At 49.1% G+C, this 22,671-nt stretch overlaps 1 pseudogene; it reads right to left on the bottom strand.

The window, feature by feature from the left end:
• Positions 1-313: 313 nt before the first annotated feature.
• LOC147958615 (uncharacterized) overlaps positions 314-22,671 on the bottom strand; it is a 76,049-nt pseudogene continuing 53,691 nt past the window's right edge.

Raw genomic sequence — 22,671 nt, 5'->3', positions numbered from 1 at the left:
ACTCGACTTGAGATTGGGTTACCACCAGATCCGTGTTCGTGAAGAGGATATTCCAAAGACCGCATTCGTCACTCGTTATGGTTCTTACGAGTACACCGTCATGTCTTTTGGCCTGACCAATGCTCCAGCCACATTCTCTCGTCTGATGAACTACATATTCATGGATTACCTCGACAAGTTCGTCGTAGTCTATCTGGATGATATCCTGGTATATTCGAAGAACAAAGAAGAACATGATGAACATCTTCGACTTGTTCTAGAGAAGCTTCAAGAACATCAACTTTATGCTAAGTATTCCAAGTGTGAATTTTGGTTACCCGAAGTCACCTACCTCGGTCATGTCATCTCCAAGGATGGTATTGCTGTCAACCCAGAGCGCGTTAAGGCTATTCTTGACTGGACCCCTCCGAGGACTGTCAAGCAAGTCAGAAGCTTTCTCGGACTCGCCAGTTATTGTCGCCGCTTTGTGGAGAACTACTCCAAGATCGCCAAGCCACTGACCAACCTGCTTCACAAAGGCATTAAGTTCGATTGGACAAACAAATGTCAGGAAAGTTTCCAGGCACTCAAAGACAAGCTGACATCTGCCCCAGTGCTTGCTCCCCCTGATTCTCGCAAGGACTTTGTCACCTATTGCGATGCTTCATGTCAAGGATTAGGCTGTGTCCTAATGCAAGAGAGTAGAGTGATTGCTTATGCCTCCCGTCAAGTGCGTCCTCATGAAGAGAACTACCCAGTTCACGACCTTGATCTTGCTGCGGTTATCTATGCACTAAAGCTATGGCGACAGTACCTTCTCGGTAATCGTTGCGAGATCTTCACTGATCACCAGAGTCTGAAGTATTTGTTTACTCAGCCAGATCTGAACCTCCGTCAGCAGCGATGGATGGAAGCTAGTGCTGACTACAACTGCGGTATATCCTATACCCCTGGTAAGGCTAATGTAATGGCCGATGCCCTGAGTCGTAAGTCTTATTGCAATAATCACAGGGTCTACAAAGCTCAACCCTGCCTTTATGAAGAGCTATGCAAGCTAAACATTCAACTAGTTTCACAGGGTTCTCTGAATAACCTTGTCCTGGAACCAACTCTTCTGAAAGCAATTAAGTCTGCTCAAGCGAAAGATGCTCATGTTGATCTGATGAAAAAGGATCTTGCCTTGGAGAAATCAAGAGATTTCTCACTTGGTGAAGACGGAACCTTGTACTTCAGAGATCGCATTGTAGTACCTCGGTTCGAGCTTATGATAGAGAAGGTGATGGAAGAAGCGCATGACACCCCTCTCTCTATTCATCCGGGAAGTACCAAGATGTACTTAGACATTCGACAGAAGTATTGGTGGTCCAAGATGAAGCAAGATATTGCTCGATATATCGAAGAATGTGACGTTTGTCGTCGCGTCAAAGCAGAACATCAGAAACCGGCTGGACTTCTGCAACCTCTCCCTATTCCTGAATGGAAATGGGATAAGATTCAGATGGACTTCGTCACTGGCCTTCCCAAGTCTCAGAAAGGTAATGATGCTATCTTTGTCGTCATCGACCAATTCTTGAAGGTTGATCACTTTCTGCCAGTCAAGGAGACTATCACTGCTAGTCAATTAGCAAACTTGTATATCTCCCGAATTGTGTCACTCCACGGCATTCCGAAGGAGATCAGTTCAGACCGTGGCAGTTTATTCACTTCGAAGTTCTGGGAAAGTTTCCAAGAGGCAATGGGAACTCATATTACCTGGAGCACTGCTTATCATCCCCAATCCCAAGGCCAAGTTGAGCGAGTGAATCAAATTCTTGAAGACATGGTTCGAGCTTGTGTTATTTCTTTTGGCAAGAAGTGGGAAGAATCTCTCCCTTATGCGGAGTTCTCTTATAAGAACAGTTATCAAGCCAGCTTGAAGATGGCACCCTTTGAAGTGCTATATGGACGTAAGTGCCGAACCCCTCTGAATTGGTCAGAAACTGGGGAACAGACGCTCATTGGTCCTGACATAATTCAACAAGCTGAAGAGCAAGTTCACATTGTCCGGGATAATCTCAAGGCGGCCCAGTCCCGCCAGAAGAGCAACTATGACCGGAAACACTAGGTTCAACTTATCAACCTGGTGAACAAGCTTATCTGCGTGTCACTCCTTTGAGAGGCACTCATCGGTTCGGAGTCAAGGGCAAGCTAGCTCCGCGCTACATTGGTCCTTTCCGCATTCTCTCCCGTCGTGGACTGGTGGCTTATCAATTGGAGTTTCCACCTCAGTTCTCTCACGTCCATGATGTCTTCCACGTGTCGCAACTTCATCGGTGCTTCAAGGATCCGGAACGTGAAGTGGATGCGGAACTGATTGAAGTGCAAGATGATCTCACATACAAGGAGCATCCGATCTGCATTCTTGAAGAAGCTGAACGTCGAACACGCTAGAAGGTTACCAAGTTCCTCAAAGTGCAATGGTCAAATCATTCTAAAGATGAAGCCACATGGGAACGCGAGGATAACCTCTGTGCTGAATACCATGACTTGTTCCCTTCTACCTCTTAATTCTCGGAACAAGAATTTCGTTTAGAGGAGGAGAGTTGTAACACCCCGGTGTAATGATGCTACAGTAACCCCTGGGGTTAAGTTAATCATTTTGCTAAACAAGTGTTTGATCATCATTGTCTCCTCTCTCTTTCAAATTCCAGTTGAATTCATTTTCAAATTATGAGTGAAATTCAAAATCCTCAAAAATGAAAACTAAAATGTTCATCATGTGCCAAATATTCCACAACTAATATTGGTGGTGAACCAACATTTTTGCAAAGGGTTTAAGTGGCCTAAACTACTTAAAACAGTGACCTAAGCAATAAATTAAATGTCCTTTTTTTAATTTATAAAATTGGCAACTATTCCAAAAGCCTCCCAACCTTTTTGTGGCAGTGCACTTTAATTCTTTGAAATTGTTTTGACCAGTGGCATAATTTTGCAAATTCATTTTTGACAAAAAGGAAAATGCAAAAGCTGCTGAAAATAAAAAAAGAGAAAGAGAAAAGGGAGAGAGAGAAGTGCCCCTGCCCCCCTGGGGCCAAGCCCACCTGGGCCGGCCCAACTTCCCCTCACCCACGCCGGCCCACCTACCTCTCCCCGGTACTGTTCCCCCTCCCCCTGTTCAGACCGAGGGCGCACTCGCGCGTCGCCACCGGACCACCTCGCCGGCTCCGGCGAGGGGATAAGGCCCCGCGCCTCCCCGCCTCCTCAATCCCCTCTCCCACTCGCTTGGCCTCCTCCCAGAGCCACCCCCTCGCTCTCCCTCTCACTCGCTCACTCCTCCCCTCTGCGCGAGCTCCTCCGAGCAGACGCGGCCACCGTCGACCCCACGTCCCCAGAGCGAGTCTTGGGGATCCATGGACCTCTTCTTCGTCAACCCCGCGCAGCCGTCGGGGCTAGGGCGTGCTACCTCTTGAGCACTACATTGGATTTCCCCGAAGAGGAGAGGATGATGCAGCAAAGTAGCGTAAGTATTTCCCTCAGTTTTTGAGAACCAAGGTATCAATCCAGTAGGAGGCTACGCTCAAGTCCCTTGTACCTACACAAAAACAATAGCTCAACGCAACCAACGCGCTTAGGGGTTGTCAATCCCTTCACGGTCACTTACCAAAGTGAGATCTGATAGAGATGATAAATAATATTTTTGGTATTTTTGGCATAGAGATGTGAAGTAAAAAGTAAAAGCAAAGCAATAATAAAGTGATGAAGATTAATATGATGAGAAAGAGACCCGGGGGCCATAGGTTTCACTAGTGGCTTCTCTCAAGAGCATAAGTATTCTACGGTGGGTGAACAAATTACTGTTGAGCAATTGACAGAACTGAGCATAGTTATGAGAATATCTAGGTATGATCATGTATATAGGCATCACGTCCGAGACAAGTAGACCGAAACGATTCTGCATCTACTACTATTACTCCACTCATCGACCGCTATCCAGCATGCATCTAGAGTATTAAGTAAAAACAGAGTAACGCCTTAAGCAAGATGACATGATGTACGGGGATAGTTTCATGCAATATGATAAAAAAACCCGTCTTGTTATCCTTGATGGCAACGATACAATACGTGCCTTGTTGGCCCTTCTGTCACTGGGAAAGGACACCGCAAGATCGAACCCAAAGCTAAGCACTTCTCCCATGGCAAGAAAAACCAATCTAGTATGCCAAACCAAACTGATAATTCTAAGAGACTTGCAAAGATAACCAATCATACATAAAAGAATTCAGAGAAGATTCAAATATTATTCATAGATAGACTTGATCATAAACCTACAATTCATCGGTCTCAACAAACACACCGCAAAGAGAAGATTACATCGAATAGATCTCCACATGAGAGGGGGGCATTGTATTGAGATCCAAAAAGAGAGAAGAAGCCATCTAGCTACTAACTATGGACCCGTAGGTCTGAAGTAAACTACTCACACTTCATCGGAGAGGCTTGGATGATGATGTAGAAGCCCTCCGTGATCGATGCCCCCTCCTGTGGAGCTTCGGAACAGGCCCCAAGATGGGATCTCGTGGATACAGAAAGTTATGGCGGTGGAATTAGGGTTTTGGCTCCGTCCCCGATCGTTTGGGGGTACGTGGATATATATATAGGAGGAAGAAGTACGTCGGTGGAGCAACAGGGGGCCCACGAGGGTGGGGGTGTGCCTGGGGGGTACGGTGCGCCCCCCTACCTCGTGACCTCTTGTTAAGTGTCTTGACGTAGGGTCCAAGTCTTCTCAGTTGTACTCAGTGAGAAAATCACGTTTCCGAAGGTTTCATTCCGTTTGGACTCCGTTTGATATTCCTTTTCTTCGAAACCCTAAAACAGGCAAAAATCAGCAATTCTGGGCTGGGCCTCCGGTCAATAGGTTAGTCCCAAAAATAATATATAAGTGGAAAATAAAGCCCAATATAGTCCAAAACAGTAGATAATATAGCATGGAGCAATCAAAACTTATAGATACGTTGGAGACGTATCAAGCATCCCCAAGCTTAATTCCTGCTCATCCTTGAGTAGGTAAATGATAAAAACAGAATTTTTGATGCGGAGTGCTACTTGGCATAATTTTAATGTAATTCTTCTTAATTGTGGTATGAATATTCAGATCCGAAAGATTCAAGACAAAAGTTCATATTGACATAAAAATGATAATACTTCAAGCATACTAACTAAGCAATTATGTCTTCTCAAAATAACATGGCCAAAGAAAGTTCATCCCTACAAAATCATATAGTTTAGTCATGTTTCATTTTCGTCACACAAGAATGCTCTCATCATGCACAACCCCGATGACAAGCCAAGCAATTGTTTCATAGTTTAGTAATCTCAAACCTATAAACTTTCACGCAATATATGAGCGTGAGCCATGGACATAGCACTATGGGTGGAATAGAATATAATGAGGGGGTTATGTGGAGAAGACAAAAAAGGAGAAAGTCTCACATCAACGAGGCTAATCAATGGGCTATGGAGATGCCCACCGATTGATATTAATGCAAGGAGTAGGGATTGCCATATAACGGATGCACTAGAGCTATGAATGTATGAAAGCTCAACAAAAGAAACTAGTGGGTGTGCATCCAACTTGCTTGCTCACGAATACCTAGGGCACTTGAGGAGGCCCATTGTTGGAATATACAAGCCAGGTTCTATAATGAAAATTTCCCACTAGTATATGAAAGTGATAACATGAGAGACTCTCTACTATGAAGATCATGGTGCTACTTTGAAGCACAAGTGTGGTAAAAGGATAGTAACATTGTCCCTTCTCTCTTTTTCTCTCATTTTTTTGGGGGCCTTCTCTTTTTTATGGCCTTTCTATTTTTTTGGGCCTTCTCTTTTTTTTATGGCCTTTATCTTTTTTTATTCCTCACTTGGGGCAATGCTCTAATAATGATGATCATCACACTTTCATTTATTTACAACTCAATAATTACAACTCGATACTAGAACAAAGATGACTCTATATGAATGCCTTCGTCGGTGTACATATGCAATGAATCAAGAGTGACATGTATGAAAGAATTATTAATGGTGGCTTCGCAACAAATACTATGTCAACTACATGATCATGCTAAGCAATATGACAATGATGAATGTGTCATGATGAACGGAATGATGGAAAGCTGCATGGCAATATATCTCGGAATGGCTATGGAAATGCCATAATAGGTAGGTATGGTGGCTGTTTTGAGGAAGATATAAGGAGGTTTATGTGTGAAAGAGTGTATCATATCATGGGGTTTGGATGCGCCGGCGAAGTTTGCGCCAACTCTCAATGTGAGAAAGGGCAATGCACGGTACTGAAGAGGCTAGCAAGGATGGAAGGGTGAGAGTGCGTATAATACATGGACTCAACATTAGTCATAAAGAACTCACATACTTATTGCAAAAATCTACAAGTCATCAAAAACCTCGGGACTACGCGCATGCTCCTAGGGGGATAGATTGGTAGGAAAAGACCATCGCTCGTCCCCGACCGCCACTCATAAGGAAGACAATCAAATAACACCTCATGTTTCAAATTTGTTGCATAACGTTTACCATACGTGCATGCTGCGGGACTTGCAAACTTCAACACAAGTATTTCTTAATTTCACAACTACTCAACTAGCATGACTTTGATATTATTACCTCCATATCTCAAAACAATCATCAAGCATCAAACTTTTCTTAGTATTCAACACACTCATAAGAAAGTTTTATTATTAATCTTGCATACCAAGCTGTTGGGTAACGTGGTAATTTCAAAAAAAAATCCTACGCACACACAAGATCATGGTGATGCATAGCAACGAGAGGGGAGAGTGTTGTCTACGTACCCTCGTAGACCGAAGCGGAAGCGTTGACGCAACATAGAGGAAGTAGTCGTACGTCTTCCCGATCCGACCGATCCAAGCACCGTTACTCCGGCACCTCCGAGTTCTTGGCACACGTTTAGCTCGATGACGCTCCCCGGGCTCCGATCCAGCAAAGCTTTGGGAATGAGTTCCGTCGGCACAACGGCGTGGTGACGATGATGATGTTCTACCGACGCAGGGCTTCGCCTAAGCACTGGAACGATATGATCGAGGTGGAATATGGTGGAGGGGGGCACCGCACACAGCTAAGGAACGATCACGAAGATCAACTTGTGTGTTCTAGGGTGCCCTCCTGCCTCCGTATATAAAGGATCCAGGGGGGGTGCGGCCGGCCCTAGAGGAGGCGCGCAGGAGGAGTCCTACTCCTACCGGGAGTAGGACTCCCCTCCCTTTCCTTGTCCAAGTAGGAAAAGGGGGGGGCGCCGCCCCTCCCTCCTTGTCCAATTCGGACTAGGGGGTTCCTCTTCTCCACTTTAGGCCCATGAGGCCCATTAACCCCCCGGGGGGTTCCGGTAACCCCCCGGTGCTCCGGTTTTATCCGAAACTTCGCCGAAACACTTCCGGTGTCCGAATATAGTCGTCCAATATATCAATCTTTATGTCTCGACCATTTCGAGACTCCTCGTCATGTCTGTGATCACATCCGGGACTCCGAACTAACTTCGGTAAATCAAAATGCATAAACTCATAATAACTGTCATCGTAACGTTAAGCGTGCGGACCCTACGGTTCGAGAACAATGTAGACATGACTGAGACAAATCTCCGGTCAATAACCAACAGCGGGACCTGGATGCCCATATTGGCTCCTACATATTCTACGAATATCTTTATCGGTCAGACCGCATAACAACATACGTTGTTCCCTTTGTCATCGGTATGTTACTTGCCCGAGATTCGATCGTCGGTATCCAATACCTAGTTCAATCTCGTTACCGGCAAGTCTCTTTACTCGTTCTGTAGTGCATCATCTCGCAACTAACTCATTAGTTGCAACGCTTGCAAGGCTTATGTGATGTGCATTACCGAGAGGACCCAGAGATACCTCTCCGACAATCGGAGTGACAAATCCTAATCTCAAAATACACCAACCCAACATGTACCTTTGGAGACACCTGTAGAGCTCCTTTATAATCACCCAGTTACGTTGTGACGTTTGGTAGCACACAAAGTGTTCCTCCGGCAAACGGGAGTTGCATAATCTCATAGTCATAGGAACATGTATAAGTCATGAAGAAAGCAATAGCAACATACTAAACGATCGGGTGCTAAGCTAATGGAATGGGTCATGTCAATCAGATCATTCATCTAATGATGTGATCCCGTTAATCAAATAACAACTCTTTGTCCATGGTTAGGAAACATAACCATCTTTGATTAACGAGCTAGTCAAGTAGAGGCATACTAGTGACACTCTGTTTGTCTATGTATTCACACATGTATTATGTTTCCGGTTAATACAATTCTAGCATGAATAATAAACATTTATCATGAAATAAGGAAATAAATAATAACTTTATTATTGCCTCTAGGGCATATTTCCTTCAGTCTCCCACTTGCACTAGAGTCAATAATCTAGTTCACATCGCTATGTGATTAACACCAATAGTTCACATCTTTATGTGATTGGTTCACATCTCCATGTGACTAACACCCAAAGGGTTTACTAGATTCAATAATCTAGTTGACGTCGCTATGTGATTAACACCCAAAGAGTGATCATGTTTTGCTTGTGAGAGAAATTTAGTCAACGGGCCTGCCAAATTCAGATCCGTATGTATTTTGCAAAATTCTATGTCTACAATGCTCTGCACGGAGCTACTCTAGCTAATTGCTCCCACTTTCAATATGTATCCAGATTGAGACTTAGAATCATCTGGATCAATGTCAAAAACTTGCGTCGACGTAACCCTTTACGACGAACCTTTTTGTCACGTCCATAATCGAGAAACATATCCTTATTTCACTAAGGATAATTCTGACCGCTGTCCAGTGATCTACTCCTAGATCACTATTGTACTCCCTTGCCAAATCAGTGCAGGGTATACAATAGATCTGGTATACAGCATGACATACTTTATAGAACCTATGGCCAAGGCATAGGGAATGACTTTCATTCTCTTTCTATCTTCTTCCGTGGTCGGGCTTAGAGTCTTACTCAACTTCACACCTTGTAATACAAGCAAGAACTCTTTCTTTGACTGCTCCATTTTGAACTACTTCAAAATCTTGTCAAGGTATGTACTCATTGAAAAAACTTATCAAACGTCTTGATCTATCTCTATAGATCTTGGAGCTCAATATGTAAGCAGCTTCACCGAAGTCTTTCTTTGAAAAACTCCTTTCAAACACTCCTTTATGCTTTACAGAATAATTCTACATTATTTCCGATCAACAATATGTCATTCACATATACTTATCAGAAATGCTGTAGTGCTCCCACTCACTTTCTTGTAAATACAGGCTTCACCGCAAGTCTTTATAAAACTATATGCTTTGATCAACTCATCAAAGCATATATTCCAACTCCGAGATGCTTGCACCAGTCCACAGATGGATCGCTGGAGCTTGCACATTTTGTTAGCACCTTTCGGATTGACAAAACCTTCTGGTTGCATCATATACAACTCTTCTTTAATAAATGCATTAAGGAATGCAGTTTTGTTTATCCATTTGCCAGATTTCATAAAATGCGGCAATTACTAACATGATTCGGAGAGACTCAAGCATAGATACGAGTGAGAAGCTCTCATCGTAGTCAACACCTTGAACTTGTCGAAAACCTTTTGCGACAATTCTAGCTTTGTAGATAGTAACACTACTATCTGCGTCCGTCTTCCTCTTGAAGATCCATTTATTCTCAATTGCTTGCTGATCATCGGGCAAGTCAACCAAAGTCCAAACTTTGTTCTCATACATGGATCATATCTCAGATTTCATGGCCTCAAACCATTTCGCGGAATCTGGGCTCATCATCGCTTCCTCATAGTTCGTAGGTTCGTCATGGTCAAGTAACATGACCTTCAGAACAGGATTACCGTACCACTCTGGTGCGGATCTCACTCTGGTTTACCTACGAGATTCAGTAGTAACTTGATCTGAAGTTACATGATCATCATCATTAGCTTCCTCACTAATTGGTGTAGTAGTCACAAGAACAGATTTTTGTGATGAACTACTTTCCAATAAGGGAGAAGGTACAATTACCTTATCAAGTTTTCTACTTTCCTCCCACTCACTTCTTTCGAGAGAAACTCCTTCTCTGGAAAGGATCCATTCTTAGCAACGAATGTCTTGCCTTCGGATCTGTGATAGAAGGTGTACCCAACAGTTTCCTTTGGGTATCCTATGAAGACATATTTCTTTGATTTGGTTTTGAGCTTATCAGGATGAAACCTTTTCATATAAGCATCACAATCCCAAACTTTAAGAAATGATAACTTTGGTTTCTTGCCAAACCACAGTTCAGATTGTGTCGTCTCAACGGACTTAGATGGTGCCCTTTTAAACATGAATGCAGCTGTCTTTAATGCATAACCCCAAAATGATAGTGGTAAATCGGTAAGAAACATCATAGGTCGCACCATATCTAATAAAGTACGGTTATGACGTTCGGACACACCATTACATTGTGGTGTTCCAGGTAGCGTGAGTAGTGAAACTATTTCACATTGTTTTTAACTGAAGACCAAACTCGTAACTCAAATATTTGTCTTCGCGATCAGATCGTAGAAACTTTATTTTCTTGTCATGATGATTTTCCACTTCACTCTGAAATTCTTTGAACTTTTCAAATGTTTCAGACTTATGTTTCATCAAGTAGATATACCCAGATCTGCTCAAATCATCTGTGAAGTTCAGAAAATAACGATACTTGCCGTGAGCCTTAACACTCATCGGACCACATACATCAGTATGTATTATTTCCAATAAGTTAGTTGCTCGCTCCGGAGAACGGAGTCTTAGTCATCTTGACCATGAGGCATGGTTCGCAAGCATCAAGTGATTCATAATCAAGTGATTCCAAAATCCCATCAGCATGGAGTTTCTTCATGCGCTTTACACCAATATGACCTAAACGGCAGTGCCACAAATAAGTTGCACTATCATTATTAACTTTGCATCTTTTGGTTTCAATATTATGATTATGTGTATCACTACGATCGAGATCCAACGAACTATTTTCATTGGGTGTGTAACCATATAAGGTTTTATTCATGTAAACAGAACAACAATTTATTCTCTTAAATGAATAACCGTATTACAATAAACATCATCAAATCAAATTCATGCTCAACGCAAACACCAAATAACACTTATTCAGGTTCAACACTAATCCTGAAAGTATAGGGAGTGTGCGATGTGATCATATCAATCTTGGAACCACTTCCAACACACATCGTCACTTCACCCTTAAATAGTCTTTATTCTGCAACTCTCGTTTTGAGTTACTAATCTTAGCAACTGAACTAGTATCAAATACTGAGGGGTTGCTATAAACACTAGTAAAGTACACACCAATAACATGTATATCAAATATACTTTTGTTCATTTTGCCATCCTTCTTATCCACCAAACACTTGGGGTAGTTCCGCTTACAGTGACCAGTCCCTTTGCAGTAGAAGCACTTAGTCTCAGGCTTAGGACCAGACTTGGGCTTCTTCACTTGAGCAGCAACTTGCTTGCCGTTCTTCTTGAAGTTCCCCTTCTTCCCTTTTGCCCTTTTCTTCAAACTAGTGGTCTTGTCAACCATCAACACTTGATGTTTTTCTTGATTTCTACCTTCGTCGATTTCAGCATCACGAAGAGCTTAGGAATCGTTTCCGTTATCCCTTGCATATCATAGTTCATCACGAAGTTCTACTAACTTGGTGATGGTGACTAGAGAATTCTGTCAATCACTATCTTATCTTGGAAGATTAACTCCCACTTGATTCAAGCGATTCTAGTACCCAGACAATCTGAGCACATGCTCACTAGTTGAGCGACTCTCCTCCATCTTTTAGCTATAGAACTTGATGGAGACTTCATATCTCTCAACTTGGGTATTTGCTTGAAATATTAACTTCAACTCCTGGAACATCTCATATGGTCCATGATGTTCAAAACGTCTTTGAAGTCCCGATTCTAAGCCGTTAAGCATGGTGCACTAAACTATCAAGTAGTCATCATATTGAGCTAGCCAAACGTTCCGAACGTCTGTATCTGCTCCTGCAATAGGTCTGTCACCTAGCGGTGCATCAAGGACATAATTATTCTGTGCAACAATGAGGATAAACCTCAGATCACGGATCCAATCCGCATCATTGTGCCGGGGTACTGATCCACGAGCACCTATGGGACCGGCGGGCCGAGTCCCTTTCGGTTCGGCGGGGGCGGAGGTCGTGCAAAGAGCGGATCGAGGCGAAACACACGAGCAGTTTACCCAGGTTCGGGCCGCACGGATGCGTAAAACCCTACTCCTGCTTTGTGGTTTGTATTGATTTCTTGCTCGGGAGCGCTGAGTGCTACAGTACACACCAGAAGCTAACGAGACCGAGCGTGAGTGTTCGAACCAGCTAACCTTCTCCTATGTTGCGCATGGGCCTCCTTTTATATGCTCAAGGGGTCACCGACAAGTGGCAACGTAGACAAGGGCAAAAAAGGGAAAGGTGCTGCGATTGGTACAGCTACCTGCTACAGTGTATCGTACCTAACCCTGACGGCAGGGGACAAGGGCCTTAAATGCCCGTCTGCGTCGCCTAAACAGTGTAAAAGGGACCGTCAGGGACGCCGCCGCTCGCCACGGCGGCAATCTTGTCAGCGTCGCTTGCCACCACTCACCGCTGGCTGCACAGCCTTCCGCCACGTACGCTGGGAAGGGTCCCAGAGCGACACGTTGGTGGATGTGCTGGAGCGCGGGCACGGAGTGGTGGCTTTCCGCGGCAAGCGCCTTGCCGCGGTCGTTGTCTTGTCGCGTCCGGGAGCTTGTCGCTCACCGGGCCTTCCCGGCAAGCTCCTTTTGCCGGGGTCTTGACTTGGATACTTTGTTCTTGAACGGCTCCAAAGGAACCACGGAGGACCTTGGCGGTCACCCGGCAAGCCTTGCCGCGGGATGCTGCGACTGCCCGTGCACAAGTTCGGGATACTAGGGTACCCCTACTCTAGTACACCGACAGGAGCCCCCGGGCCTGGGCCATACACGGTGCCGAGCACTGTTGGGCCAGGCCCAAAACAGGGCACGGGCACGCGCGGCCTAGATTACACCGTATCTTTCTCCGTATCCACCGCGCCCTCCCCGAACGGCACGCGTTGAATGCGGCGTCGTGGCAGAGATCGTGGGTGGTTATTTTATTCGGAAATGCGGAACGTCCGCCCCCTCCCTCTTTATAAGCAGGGGAAACAGGGGCAGTTCGCACATTCGCCCGTTGCTGCTTCCAATCTCAGAAATCTCCGCCGCTCCCTCGTCTTCCCAAAGCCGAAAGAGAGCAGCGCTCCGCCCCCCATCGCCACCAGCACTACCAACGCCATCAATCTCCTCCACCGCTTCCGCCATGGCTCCAAAAGCCGACAAGGGGAAGGTCGTGAAGTCGACCGAGGCGCAGCGGCTTGCGGTGCTGCGGAAGGAGCGCGTAGTCTTCCCCCCCAAGCTTGCCGCGAAGGAGCTGAGGGAGAACTACTACCTCTTCTCGTCGGCGAAGACGCGAGCGCATCCGCGCATGAAGGTACTCCCCGCCGCCGCTTGGAAGAGGGCCCCAAATGGATACCCCTTCTTCGCTCTATTCTTCTACTGCGGGCTCTGCCCGCCTTTCTCTGAATTCTTCTGCGACGTCATGAATACCTATGGATTCCACCTCCTTGACTTCACCCCCAATGCCGTTCTGACCATGGCAGTTTTCGCACATCTCTGCGAAAACTTTGTTGGAGTCCATCCCAACGTAGCCCTCCTCCGCCACTTCTTCATACCCCGAGTAGAGAGAGGGGAGCCATTATCCGGCGGAATCGCCTGGATCTCGAGGGCCAGCAAGAAAGAAACCTATCTGGAGGGAGAGTTCCGCGGCAAGTGGGAGGAGTGGAGAGCAGATTGGTGCTGGATTGACGAGGAGAATCCGCAGCCATTCACCACCCGGCGCCAAACCCCAGTAGCACGCGGCAGCGATTGGAGTGACGTGGCCCCGGAAGACAATAGGCTGAAGATTGCCGTCACCAGGATCCTGTGCCTCAGGGTTGCCGGGCTTACTGTAGGCGCCGTTGGCGCAGATTTTCTTCGCCGCCGCATTGCCCCCCTGCAGGAACGGGGGAGACCCACTTGGGAGTTCAAGAATGCGGCGGACATCATGAGGCTGCGGCCGGGCCTCAACTACAACTTCATAGTTCTGGGGCTCAAGGCGATGCTCCAGGAGCTCTTCAAGTATGACCCCCAACATCCCGAAGTTTTCAGGTTGCCGGGGGGCGTCGTTCCGTTGTGCAACAATTCCTTGCTCGACCGCATCCGTGCAATGATGCCGGAGTGCGACTCGCATGGAATTGTGCCAACTTGGCAGGAGCCTGCAGACGATGTCGTGCAGCAGTTCTTCGATGACTTGGTAGAAGTGGCGATCCGCGCCGACGAGAAGGACGGCCTCACCCGCGAGACCACCGATGCGGAGATGGCACTTATCGCCACCAGGCTAGAAGAGGCGGCGGCAGCCTCAGCCGCGGGCGAATTTGGATTCACCGTGGAGGAGGCAGATGCAGCAGAGGCGGCAAGCCGTGCTGAGCGAAGGGAGCCTACCGACGAGAAAGAGCTTGGCGGGCAGAACGTCGAGTCGAGCGAGCCCGCCAAGGATACGAGCGGCTCGCTGGAGATCAACTCGTCTTCCACTTCGTCTTCGGGCAGCTCGCCGCAAGCAGAGCCTCCATCCCCACCAAGAAGGCGTCTCCACAAGGCCGGTGACGTAGCGGAGCGGCAAGAGGGTTAACAGTCGCCGCGCCGCGTGACACGCTCCACCGCGGCAAACACTGTGGCCGCGGGAGCGCCTCATGCTGCGACGACAACTGGAGCGGGGCCCTCCCGGACCACCGCTTCTGCCCCTGCCGCTTCTCATGCCGCGACGACAGCTGGGGCGGGGTCGTCTCAGACCGCCGCCACTGCTCCCGCCAAGCGGCCAAGGTAAGCTTCTCCTCCGCCTCCTCGCGCCGGGCGCGCGCCGGACTTCGACTTCTCCGTGTTCAGCTCCGACGAGGAAGAAGAAGAAGAGTAAGCTTCTCTTACTGTACTTGTTGTTCTTTAATCCTTGCTGTTTGTCTGGTATCTCATTTGCTTTTCTCTGAACTTGTTCCTCTTCAAGACTCTAGCCCAGAGAGCAGCAAAGAGGGCCAAGGTCCCGGTGATTGTCATCGAGGACGAGCCTACTGCGACAGCAGGAGGTGCGCCCGAGACAACCTTGCCGGACCCGGCAACTTTTCTCCAGAGCAGCCCCCAGCGTAAGTACTTGGTTTGCTTTCCGCTGTGAGGCGCGCATGGATATTCTGTCTTTGCTGATATTTGATTGCTGATTTGTGTAGGAGCAGAGCAGCCTCACCAGGAGCCAAGGGAGAATTCCCCGACAAGGGAGAATTCTCCGGCAAGGGAGGGCTTCCCGGTAAGGGAGAAGTCTCCGGCAAGGGAGAGCGCCAGCGGCCCCCTGACGGTGGAGACCGCGACTGCAGAACCCAGCACAGGTAATCCTTTTGCTGAAAAACTTTCCCTGGGTTCTTCTCCTTTTGATCTTCTTTTTGTTGGATTTTTGCTTGACTCTTCCCCTTTTCCGGCTGTCAGACCCATCCGCTGCGGAGCAGATGGAGACCGAGGTTGCCGCCGAAGAAGCGGCCGGTGCTGGCGATCCCGCCGGCGCAGAGGCCGCCAAGGCTGCCGCCGCAGCAACTGGCGAGGGGTCCGGTGATCGCACTGACGGCCCTGAGGCCGCAGGAGCGCCAGGCGCTACACCGACCGCCGACCTGTCCACCACTGCCGCAGCGCCAGACTCCGAAGAGCCCCAGCCAGGCGTCTACCTGAAGGCCGGTGAAGGCATCTTCATCAACCTCCCCTGGGCGTCAAGCTCCAGGGCGCCGGTCGAGGGGGAGATCTTCGACGGGGAGGTGCTCGCCTCCGCGGGGCTGACGCTGGTTGACGCGCCAAGCAGCAGCAACAACGAGCCCGAAGAAGAGCGGCTGCTGCGGAAGTTGATGTAGCTCTACCGCGCGCGGCAAGCCAAGCTGGAATCCCGCGAGGCGATTGTCGCGAAGGCGGGAGCAGATATCGAGAAGCGCGCGGAAGAGCTCGGGGGTTTCCACCGGGAAGCCCTCCGATCCCTGGCGGAGGAGCGGGAGCAACTTGCCGAAGCGCAGAAGGCCTTCCTCCTCGGGAAGGCTGAAGTCGAAGAGCAACAGCGGCTTGCCGCTGTGAAGCTATCCGCGGAGGAGGGCGAGCTGGCGCAGCGGAAGGTCAATCTTGACGCCCACGAGGAGGAGCTTGCCGCGCGTGATGAAAGACTTGGCGGAGCCCTCAAGCAAGCAGAGGACGCTGCCGCCGCCGCCGAGGCTGCCAAGAAGGAGTTGGAAACGAAGGTGGCACAGCTAGAAGCCGATCTTGCCGAGAAGGGCAAAGAGCTCAGCGCCGCCAAGGACTCCAACGCGGATCTTGAGTCGAAGCTGACCACTTTGACCAGGACGCTGGATGGCGCCAAGAAGCAGGAGGCGGCCTTGAAGGAAGAGATCAATGCCGACAAGGCGCTGCTAGAGAGTGTTGCCGCCACCCAAAACGCCTTCAGGGAGACTATGGAGCATTGGACGGAGAGTCTTGTGATTGCCGCCACAGATATTGACAAGGAGTTGGCGCAGCTGGGGATGGAGGATCTCGGGTATCCCTCCGACGAGAACCTCCAACCCAGCGCCAAGCTCGTCTTGTTCTTCAAGGGTGTGGCGATGGCCCTCCAGCGACTCCGGGAGATGGTCCCAAAGCAGCTGGCCGACGAGTCGCGCAAGATCTGCGCGGGAGCTCTTCAGAAAGTGTTGGTGAAGGTGGCCTTCCGCAATCCGGGCCTCAACTTCACCAACGTCCTCAAGACCCTGCCGCCGGATGCCGATCTGGAGGCGCTCAAGGCCCTTGTCGCACCCATTGTGGACAAGGTGAGCGGGATCAAGAGGATCGAGGGCGATCGCGTAGATTAGGGCGCCAATTTCTTTCCTTGTCGCTGTTTATCATGTTATGAAAACAATCTATTAGAGCTGCGACAAGCTATCTTTGTAATATAACTTTATTCTGGATAATGATTGCAATGTTATTCCCTTTACTTGTTTCCTCCCTTTGTATGTCTTCGCCCTACGCTTTTAGGGAACTTGCCGGTGCAGGCACCTGAGCCGCGAGCGCTGAGTGCGGAACGTCAGTAGCCTACTGGTGGTGCCGCTACCGACAAGAAACCTTGTCGCAACTAGTTGCAGCTCACTTAAGTTGTTGAGCGGACTCGAAACAAAGTAAGGGCGCAACTAGCTACGAGTTGGTTCCTCCGCGCACAGGTTTTCCATACAAAGCGCGGTCGTTCAAGGGAGATAACTTAAAAAATTTAAAAATCTGATTGCTCAAACTTTGGCAACTTAGCTTTTCTGTTGTTTGCTTCCCGGCAAGGCGAAATTTTCTTGAACGACGCCTGGTCCATACCATTATCTTCTTCTTTCCCCCCCGGCAAACTTGTGGGCGAGGGAACCTTCCTTTCCTTGAGAAAAAAGAAAGAAGAGAAAATAAAGATATGGAGCCTTGCGGCTCATTATTGCTTACCGGGGAGTAGGTGCTGCACAAAGTGTCAGATCATATATGCCAAAAAATAGAGAGCATGAAAATGACAAAATGTGCGTAGCACATGAGCTTTACTTATGCACGGGGTCTGCGCCCGGCTTTGTACAAAGGATTACATGCAACAGCGGCAAGACTTGTACAAAAGGTGGTTGCCGGAACAGGTTCCGGCAACCGCGCCTTACAGGTAAAACTTACGAAGATGCTCAATATTCCAGGAGTTGCTCACCGGAATGGCATCTTCGGTCTCAAGGCGGACAGCGCCAGGCCTAGTGACTCGTTTCACCCGGTAAGGGCCTTCCCACTTCGGCGTCAACTTGTTGGAATTCTTGGCGGACTGAACACACCGAAGAACAAGGTCGCCTTCCTCGAGACTTCTGGCGTTAACTTTGCGGCTATGGTAGCGGCGCAAAGCTTGCTGGTAGCGAGCAGCTCGCACAGCAGCCTGAAGACGGTCTTCCTCAAGGAGCAGCGCGTCATCTTCTCGCAGCTGCTCTTGTTCGAGCTCATCATAAGCGAGCACTCGAGGTGACCCGTATATGAGTTCTGTGGGGATAACTGCCTCTGCTCCATAGACTAGAGCGAAAGGTGTCTGTCCAGTGGCTCGATTTGGCGTCGTTCTGATCGACCAAAGAACCACCGGCAGCTCCTCGATCCAGTTTCTTCCGCACTTGTGCAGCCTGTCGAAAGTTCTGGTCTTGAGCCCACGCAGCACTTCAGCATTTGCCCTCTCCGCTTGACCGTTGCTTCTCGGGTGAGCAACAGAAGCGAAGCAGAACTTGGCGCCAAGGTCTTGGACGTACTGCATGAAGGTGCGGCTCGTGAATTGTGTACCGTTGTCGGTGATTATCCTGTTAGGGATCCCGAAGCGGCAAACAATCGACCTGAAGAACTTGACTGCTGACTGTGCTGTCACCTTCCTCACTGGCTCCACTTCCGGCCACTTTGTGAACTTGTCGATTGCAACGTACAAGTACTCAAAGCCCCCAACTGCTCGAGGAAAGGGGCCGAGGATGTCGAGCCCCCAGACCGAAAATGGCCAGGATAAAGGGATTTTCTGGAGAGCTTGAGCTGGTTGATGTATCTGCTTGGAATGGAACTGGCACGCTTCACACTTGGTTACTTGTGCAGTTGCATCCTGGAGGGCTGTCGGCCAAAAGAAACCTTGCCGGAATGCTTTGCCGACAAGTGCTCTTGCGCCAATGTGGTGACCACATATGCCTCCATGTATCTCTGCCAACAGCTTCTGTCCGTCTTCCCGGTGAATACACTTCAATTTCACACCGTTGAGTCTTCTTCTGTACAGTGTCTTGTCGACAAACTGGTACATACTTGACTGCCGGGCTACTCTTTCCGCTTCTTCTTGCTCTTCGGGAAGTTCTCCTGTCTGAAGGAAACGGACAATCTACTGCGCCCATGCTGGAGCCTGTGGCTCGACAACGAGGACAAAAGGCAAATCTGCTGCTGCGGGAACATCCGCTTCTACGGCAAGAAACTACGGCTCTGCCGGAGCTTGACGTTCCCCGACAAGCTTGCCGGAGCAAAACTTGTCGGGAGCTTCTGCTTCAACGGAACAAACCCTAGGGCTTGCCGGAGCATCTTGCTCCTCAGCGCTCTTGGTGTTGATCTCAGCTGCTGCGGGAACATCCGCTTCTACGCCGAGAATCTGCGGCTCTGCCGGAGCTTGACGTTCCCCGACAAGCTTGCCGGAGCAAAACTTATCGGGAGCTTCTGCTTCAACGGAACAAACACTAGGGCTTGCCGGAGCAGACTGCTCCTCAGCGCTCTTGGTGTTGATCTTGGGGACCTTCTTGGCGGCGGCTTCGGGAAGCTCTGCCGGCAAATAGCCACCAGAAATCAACTTCCTCTTCTTGCTCTGTCCAGTTGATGGCGTTACGGACGATTGAGTCAGCTTGAGCACAAAGATCCCTGGTTCCACAGGTAACTTAAGTGCGGCGCACTTTGACAGGCCATCAGTAATAGCGTTCTGAGCTCTTGGAACATGCTCCATTTGTAGGCCGTCAAAGTGCTCTTCTAGCTTTCTCACTTCGTCGACGTAGGCTTCCATCAACGGACTCTGATAGCTCTTGTTTACTTGGCGGACGACAAGCTATGAGTCACCCCTGACAATGAGCTTCTTGATCCCAAGGTCTGCCGCGATCCTGAGACCGGCAAGCAAGCCTTCATACTCTGCAGTATTGTTTGTTGCTTGCTCCTTGGGAAAGTGCATCTGGACTACGTACTTGAGGTGCTCTCCGGTGGGTGTGACAAGCAGCACGCCAGCGCCGGCGCCTTGCAGCGAAATGGCACCATCAAAGTACATCAGCCACTCTTTGCTTGCTTCCTTGCCGGGGATGCTCGTTTCTGGAATTTCTTCATCTAGTGTTGGCGTCCATTCTGCTATGAATTCTGCCAATGCTCTGCTCTGGATAGTTGAAGTGCTCTCAAACTTGAGGCCAAAGCTTGACAGTTCCAGTGCCCACTCAACAATCCTGCCTGTCGCTTCTGGATTCTGTAGTATCCTCTTCAGCGGAAAGCGAGTGACAACTGTGATCTCATGTGCTTGGAAGTAATGGCGCAGCTTTCTCGAGGCCATGAGAAGGCCGAAAAGCAATTTCTGCACGCCAGAGTACCTTGACCTAGCCCCCTGCAGAAGGGAACTGACAAAGTAAACTGGGCGCTGCACCATTTTCTTCTGTGTCTCGTGCATCTGCACAGATCCATCTTTGTCAGGACCAGAGCTTGCCGGGGAAGCCCCTTGCTTGTCGCTGGATGCGCTTGCCGTGGTTGCTGGCTCGTCATCTGCCTCCCTCTCTGCTACTAACGCAGCACTAACCACTTGATTGGTTGTCGCTATGTATAGCAGCAACTTCTCTTGCGGCTTAGGTGCGACAAGTATTGGAGGGGAGGACAAGTATCTCTTTAAGTCTTGCAGCGCAGCCTCCGCTTCCGGAGTCCATTTCATTGGACCTGCCTTTTTCAATAATTTGAAAAATGGCAGGGCGTGTTCAGCAGACCTAGAGATGAACCTGCTGAGAGCAGCCACGCAACCGGCAAGTCTTTGTACATCCTTGACGCGCTTTGGTGCTTCAATCTGCTCAATGGCCTTGATCTTGTCGGGATTGGCTTCAATTCCCCGCTGAGACACGAAGAACCTGAGAAGCTTGCCGGAGGGAACTCCAAACACACACTTCTCTGGGTTGAGCTTGAGGCTGATCTTGCGCAGATTTGCAAAGGTTTCATCTAAATCTTGGATCAGAGTTGCTTTGTCCTTGCTCTTGACCACTATATCATCCATGTAGGCTTCTACATTTCTGTGTATTTGTGGCTCCAGAGCGACATGGACTACTCTTGCAAATGTTGAACCAGCATTTTTTAAAAGCAAAAGGCATCCGTACGAAACAGTACGTGCCACATGGAGTAATAAATGCGGTCTTCTCCTCATCCTCTTCTGCCATGAAGATCTGATGGTATCCTGAGTATGCGTCAAGAAATGAAAGCAAATCACATCCGGCTGTGGAGTCAACAATCTGGTCAATGCGCGGCAAAGGAAATGGGTCTTTGGGACAAGCTTTGTTAACATCGGTAAAATCGATAAAATTCTCCATTTCTCGTTTGCCTTGCGCACGACTACAGGATTGGCCAACCACGTAGGATGGAGCACTCCTCTGACAAGGCCTGCTGCTTCCAACTTCTTGATTTCTTCTGCAATGAATTCTTGGCACTGCACTGCTTGCTTCCTGACCTTCTGCTTGACGGGCCGCGCATGAGGACAAATGGCAAGGTGGTGCTCAATTACTTTCCTGGGAACACCGGGGATGTCAGACGGTTGCCACGCAAACATGTCGACATTCGCCCGCAGGAAAGCAATGAGCGCGCTTTCCTATTTAGGGTCGAGAGTGGCACTGACGGTGAAGGTACCACCAGTGCCGTCCTCCTTGGCGGACACCTTCTTCGTCTCCGGCGGAGCTGCCATTGTCTTCTTACACTTGCCGGTGGAGCTCGATGGTGCGTCCTCGACGGCAGCGCAGCACTCCGAAGAGGTGCGCTTGCCGGAGTGGGCATCAGAACTCTTGCCGGACTTGGTCTTCTTCTTCCCCCCGGGAGCTTCAGCGGCAAGTGACTTGCGGTCTGTTGCGGCTGCCGCTTCCCGGTAGATCTTGTCGGCGCAGATAAGAGCGTCCTTCTTGTCGCCAGGGACAGAGATGACGCTTATTGGGCCTGGCATCTTGAGCATGTTGTATGCATAGTGAGAGGCTGCCATGAACTTGGCGAGTGCTGGACGGCCAAGTATCCCATTGTAAGGCAATGGAATATCGGCAACGTCAAAAGTGACCCTCTCAGTCCTGAAGTTGAGCTCGCTGCCAAATGTTACTGGCAACGTGACCTTCCCCTTCGGCTTGCTCCTTCCCGGGTTGATTCCTTGGAATGTGCCAGTCTCTTCGAGCTCGCTGTCAGGGATCTGGAGTTTCTGGAGTACAGCGGAGGAGATCAAGTTCAAGCCGGCCCCGCCGTCAACTAGCATCTTAGTGACCTTGAGGTTGCGGATAGTTGGTGAAACCAACATCGGCAAGCACCCGACCGCAGTTGTGCGATCAGGGTGGTCCTGAATATCAAAGATGATAGGCGTGCTGGACCATTTCAGAAGCTTGCGTGACTCGCCAGGTGGTTCTGCTGCATTGACTTCCCGCACCCACTGCTTGAGTTGGCGGTGTGAAGTATGCAGAGAAGCACCGCCGTCAACACACAAGACCTCTGTGGCTTTCTGGAACTCCTGCTCACTGGTCTCAACATCATCCATGTCTTCGTCGTCGTCGTCTTCGTCTTCATCCTTGTCGCGGCCGCGGGGAGGTCTGTCTCCTTGCCACTGCTTGGCCTTGCCGCGGTGTCCTCCCCGGCCGGCGCGCTTCTTGCCAGATTCTCCAGCGCCTCCTTGGGCCCTCTCCTTGTCTCGTCGCTCGTACTCAGCCTTCTGCTGCTGGATAAGCTGCTCGACCTTCTTGCAGCTCTGGAGGTC

Source organism: Triticum urartu, chromosome 7A (assembly GCF_056163025.1).
Source record: "Triticum urartu cultivar PI428250 chromosome 7A, HENAU_Tu73, whole genome shotgun sequence".
Lineage (NCBI taxonomy): Eukaryota > Viridiplantae > Streptophyta > Magnoliopsida > Poales > Poaceae > Triticum > Triticum urartu.
The sequence above is the reverse complement of the archived record's forward strand: the minus strand, read 5'-3'. Positions and strand labels throughout refer to the sequence as shown.